Below are 6,000 nucleotides of genomic sequence, written 5' to 3' on the forward strand. Positions count from 1 at the left end.
CCCCGTTACTGGCAATTACGCATAGCTGCTTCCATTACCGCCCATAGGATGACAACGCACTCTCAGAGCGAGACGCCATGCGAGGCCTTATAACTCAGATTGACCTTTGAGACTCTTAGACGCCCTGCCTGCGCGTGCTGGCATGCAGCTTCGTCCCGTGTCCCAAGGTCAGCAGGAGGGCAAGCCAGCGCGCAATCTGTGAAGCATGGACGCGTCTCGTTCGCCGGGGTGTATTAATTCGATTGCTCTAATTTGAAGCAGCACACGCCTCAACATGAGGCCGTCGTGCACGATTTCGACGCTGGTGCAGACCCTCCCTCTATTCCTCCTCACCTATTTCTCTGGAAGGCTGGAAGGGTGCCCTCCACCGCGTTCGAGGATGATGGCCGAATCACGTTTCCAGAGATGACGCGAGCACCGTCAGGACGCGCCGCAGCGCGAGAAACCAGGAGCGAGGAAGGCGATCGGTGGTCAACGCAGAAGACGGTCTAGCAATAATTACTGGGGCCCCGCTCCGCCACGAGTCTCTCGCCGTGGACAGTTGGTTAAGCGCCTCGAGGCCAGCGCCTTTCTTTAAGCTTGTATAGGCTAAGTTGCGGTGACTTAGACGAGGCAACAAATGGACAAAAAGAAAAAAAAAAGAAAGAGAGAGGAGTAGAAGAAAGCTGAGCCAGTTCATCTTGGCCACGTGCGACTTCTTCCTGCGCACACCAGCGCAAGACGGCGAGGGCGAGGCGAACAGCAGGCGCCCGCGCAATAGATGGCCGAGTTGAAAAATGAGCCGCCATGATTATCAAAAATACACACTATTTATACACCGCGATACAGCCGCGCGCCGCGTGCTACTATAGGCTGGGATATCTCCTTGGCATGCCGCCGTCTTTATACCGTGTATTATTTTGTTTTCTCTCTCTCTCTCCTTCTTCCCAAGAACTGCCCACCGGGTCTGATTACTGGGGAGGAGACGGAAGAAAGAAAGTGCCCTCGCGTAGACTTCATTAGAGGCGCGAGCCGCTTTGAAAGAGACGAATGCGCGCGTGCGCAGGCTCACCCTCCGCGGCGACTATACGGCGCGGATCTCGGCTATGCACGCCGGCGATGCAATTCTGCCGGCCTTCGCCTCAGGTATCTGGGCACGCGCCATCAGTTGAGAGGAAACTGCGCATTCCCGAGAAGTTGCCGCCACACGTCAAGTGTGCAACGCTGGAGTCTATCTCATTCACTTGCACAGTGCACAGCGCTCCTGGTAAGGCGAGCTGGATACTCATCCAAGTCACTGCCCGATCTGTCAAGGCACTTCGTCCCTCAGTACGTTTAGTGCCGGCTCGGTTTGAGTCCCTTATTGAGTTTCTCTGAATGCCAGAGCTGGCTACTAACGGAGTTGCTTTTATATGCGTAATGCGACGTCTCTCGACAGTCGTTTAGTGGAGTGCAATTGTTAACAGAAGTATACAAGGGCACCACGTAAGCATTGGTGTTGTATCAGAGCGCATGCTACCCATGTTGTGTCCTGGCGTTCCGAAGATCTGGACCGTGATTCTACAGAGATACCTCGCACACGATTCCGTGCCACGGTTATCATTCACCCATTGATAACGCGGGTGGAGTGTCACTCTGAAACCGCGAAGAGGAATAGCATTGGAAAAGGCACGGTTACAAAACCGCGGCCTTGGGCACATTGGCTCGCACGGTTCGTGTCCAATTCTGAACTTACTAGTTTAGCATATAGACAACTTGCGACAAACTAGCTTTAGAGTAAAAAACAACAAAGGTCAGTTTTAGAGACATGGTTCGTTTTGTACTTCAGGAGAAGGTGGTAGGACGAGGTAGTAACTTCATCCCAACTTCATCAGGGCCCGCATTACCAAAAAGCTATTACACTACGATTGTTCGAAAGAGAAATTTTCAGCCAATTCTGATGCTTGATATATCATTAGCGAAGGCGCCCTGCCAATAGCTCGAGCTCGCTCTTATGAACAATTCTAGTGTAAGAGCTGTTTTTGTGAATACGGGCCCAGATGGTCAGCATTAAAGGACAGTTTTGAAATACAGCTTATATTATTGCCGGTGTAGCTTCAGCTCACTGTCATGCACAGTAAATAGTTTTTTTTCAGCCTGAAGGGGGTATAAGGGTGTTAGCCATGATGCAAATCCGCCCCCTTAAAAGTGCCAACATTTTCACTGTGCTAAGGACAACGCGGCAGAGTGACGTCGGCCTGTCCATTTAAGCATGCGACACTTGTCACCTCATCCGTTCGAACTGCCATCCAGCCAGCAGCTTTGGTGGGCACAGACGCGCCTTCGCTCTGCCGCACGCCGCGGCTGCCCCAATTAAGAGCAGGCGCCCGGGCCAGCTACGACGGTGGGCGCCGTCTCCTCTCCGGTGTGCGACGGGCGAGGCCGTCGCGCCTGACGGATGGCCCCTCATGGGCGCGCCAGCGCTGGCCGAGAGGGTTGAAAGAACGAATGCCCGGGCCAATTAGTGGGGCATGCGCTGTCCGGAAAGTGGTTCGCACTCAGAGTACGACAGTCTTGATTGGGCTCTTTAATAGAAAGCCGTCTGGCCGTATCCTCGTACCATGTTCTTATCTTGCCCCCGCTGTCTGTAGGAATTGAGCGATTGTTCGAGCGCATTGTCACGAGCCATACCCAAGCATATTGCGTAGACCGCAGCCTATACGTCCCTCATTTGCAAATGTGTGGTCACTTCGGTTGCAACAAGACAGCTATGGAGAAAGCACGCCGTGCTAATGGACCTATGTGCTTCTATAAAAGGTAGCGCGAACATAATCGCTTTGATTTAAGCAGAACAAGTAAAAAACAATAATGTTCTTAGCCTGCAGCTTCTTTTTTTCTTTCTTGTCATGCTTTGTTTTCCTACTTTTCAGAACCGGTATATTTTAACGATTCCCTTTCAATGCGGTTCCTTTTCATTCTTCGTCAGTAGTCCTAGCGACTCTCCGCCCGCATTATGACCGGGATCAGCTGGCCTTGAACGGTAGATGATAAGAAACTAATAGAACTGATTGATAACAATCCTTACATTATATCACCAGTTGCCCTTCCGCTAGAACCCCGGTGTACATATTGCAACGAATGTTGACTGAGTACCTATATCCGTTCGCCTGTCTGCTCTGATGCTTATACATGTATGAACACTTCATTAAGTGCCTCTTTTTGAGATGCGCGCATGTAAAACTGACACTGATGCTCGGATACAACTTGGTTTGCCTTGTGAACGAGTGGCCTACAGAAAATGCACGGCAAGGTAGGCGAAGCATCATAAAAGGGCAATTCGCCTTTCACTCTTATGCGCCTGGTTACGACAGAGCAAACAAGCTCGGCTCCTTTTTGATGAAAACACACACACAAACATACGCGCGCACGCACGCCCACACACGCGCGGGTGCGCACACGCACCACACACGTGCCTATCACACAATCCATTCTATCTGCGACAAGCGTTTACTTCCTAATTACCGTGCAGCCGGGGATGCGCGACAGCGAGCTTTCTCGTTCGTTTCTTTTCTTTACCCCGCACGGCCGGCGCTGGCACTGCCGTGGTGATGATGATTGTACTTTATTGGCATCCCCTTTGAAACGGCGTGGTGACAAAAAGTCACCTAGCTTGCTTGAATTACTCAAGTATGCTATAGATGCTTTTCATTCTAGCATTCTTATTTTTTTACATGTCTCTAACTTTTTTCTCTTCATCAAAACTTCTCTATCTACCTTGTGCCGCTACCTATGCCTGTAACGGATCCGCTCATATCAATCTCTTGCCTGCTTTATTTTTCACCAATACTCTAAACGTCTCTAGCTTATCTCGACTTCTGACCGGTTGATGCTTCCGTCCACTTCAAATCCAAGTGCTTGTGGAAGGTATAGGTTACCTACGGGTACAGTGGGTGTATCCTTTAGCATACTATTAGGATGTGCCGAGTGGTCTCCGGGTTTTTGCTGCAGCACAGACTTGCCACATCTTGCTGCGAATATTTGCTCCGGTACGTTTTTGTCTTTAGGCAACCAGCTCGAGCCTCAAATAACCAGGAACTTCCCTTCGTGTTATCGTGCAGCTTCCCTTGTAAATTCTTTCTTCATATTCTTGTAAATCTGCATGGTCTTTTTTGTTTCCATTCTTTACATCGCAACCACTGTCTCTGTTTGACTCACTTTCTATCTGATGACTCCTGGTTATCTATTTACAGTTTCAATTAACCTGTACTTGGATACCAACTTTCTTGACTTCTTCCGCTATTCCGTGTCCATGCTTTTCAGGTACAGACACCTGTGCACTTTAGTGGCCCATTTAGTTTAATCCATGTTCCTGAGTCTTTCTTCAAAGCTAATTTTGTTCTGCTCTTCTCTGACTTCAAAGAATGCCCAATCCAAGTCACCCTGTGCTCCCTCATTTGCGGTTTTGCCGTGGGCTCCCAAAGCGAACCGGCCTACCGATATATGGTTAACTTCCAGTCCCGACAAGATATCCAATTTTAAGTACAGAATGGCATTAGCGATCGCTAGCCCTGGCATCATTGCTCCTTTCCATATTCCACTTACCAGCTCATATTTATTGTGACCGTAAAGAGCTCTATGTTTCATTATTGCTGTATTCCGCTTCTCCTTTATTTTCAGATTATCTTGGTGGATCCTTGAGTGGGGGTTTATCTTTCGTTTATATATATGCTGAGGCATTTATATTGCTTGACTATGGATATGACTTGCTGTTGAATTGACACCCGTAATTACTTGTCTCTTCATTAAAGTTCATATATTCCCGATTTCTCTGTGCTAAACTTAAGGCCTAGATTTGTCGCTGCGTTGCCACAGATATTCGCAAGTGTCTGTAAATCTCTTTTAGTGTCCGCTAGTAGCACTATATCGTCCGGATACATCAGTCCGGGGACCTTCGGTTGCACCATTTGTCCATTACGTATATATGATAAATCACTCTAATTCACTGTTTTCCCGTCGTATTTCTATGCCCTTACCACAAAGCGTGAACAATGATAGAGACAGAGGACACCATTGCTTCAGTCATTGGTGAAGGGGCACCACTTCGTTACGTTTTCGGCCATCCCATACAATTTGCACTCAGTTGTCTCTATATATATATTCTTCAGCAGCTCCACGAAATCGTCATCTATGCCTTCGCGCTTGAGAATGTCCAATAACAATTCCATCTATACATTGTCGTAGGCTCCCTTAATATCAAGGAATGCTACCCATAAAGGTCTATTCTGAGCTACTGAAATCTCTGTGCATTGAGTTTGCACAAACGTATTACTCTCTAAGCGTCTGCCTTGTCTGAAGTCATTCTGTAGTTCCCCCAGTACATCATTTCTCCATCCACTTTGACAGTTCTAATGTTATGGCTTGCATTGCCGTTCTATATATCACCGACCTTACTGTAGCTGGCCTGTACGAGCTCGTCCTATCCTTATCACCTTTGTCCTTGTAGATGACGTTCACCTTGCTTTCACGCCATACGACCGGAACTTTCTTCGTTTTAATCACCTGCTTAATAGAATTAATCAGCAGTGACTTGCTCTCTGGATCGATGTTTTTGATTAGCTGAACAGGGATTTAATTGGATCCTGTGGCTGCGTAATTAGGGACATTTTCTTCTGCCTCTCCTTGAACGCATCATATTCTCGGAGGCAGCATGCGCATACGCACGTAGCGCAATCCCAATCCAATCTATCCGAAAGAAGCGCTTATTTCCTCTTTACCGTGCAGCTGGGGATGCTCGAAGGCGAACTTTCTGGTGCTTTTGTTTTCTTTTCCCTGCACGGCCAGCCTCCAAGCTGCCGCGGATGCGCGGAGGCGAGCGCCATCTGGTGGTGCTGCAGCAACCCAGCGGCGCCCACGGCGCGCGTGCTCCGCTGTGATTGGTTGGCCCATTCGGCACGGGAACAGCCAGGCCGCATCCACGGTCACGAAACCCTACGAGGTTCGCAATGAAAAGCTTCGCATAAAAAAAAGAAACAGCAGTGAAAA

General features: G+C 48.7%; 1 long non-coding RNA gene across 1 annotated transcript in view; it reads right to left on the reverse strand.

Moving 5' to 3' along the window:
- The window catches only part of LOC142571688 (uncharacterized), a 48,704-nt gene extending 42,937 nt beyond the window's left edge, over nt 1-5,767 (reverse strand). The window contains exon 1 of the long non-coding RNA XR_012825922.1: nt 5,733-5,767. This is a non-coding gene — a long non-coding RNA (uncharacterized LOC142571688). The remainder of the gene's footprint in view (nt 1-5,732) is intronic.
- Between the last annotated feature and the right edge of the window lie 233 nt (nt 5,768-6,000).

Source organism: Dermacentor variabilis, chromosome 1, assembly GCF_050947875.1.
Source record: "Dermacentor variabilis isolate Ectoservices chromosome 1, ASM5094787v1, whole genome shotgun sequence".
NCBI lineage: Eukaryota > Metazoa > Arthropoda > Arachnida > Ixodida > Ixodidae > Dermacentor > Dermacentor variabilis.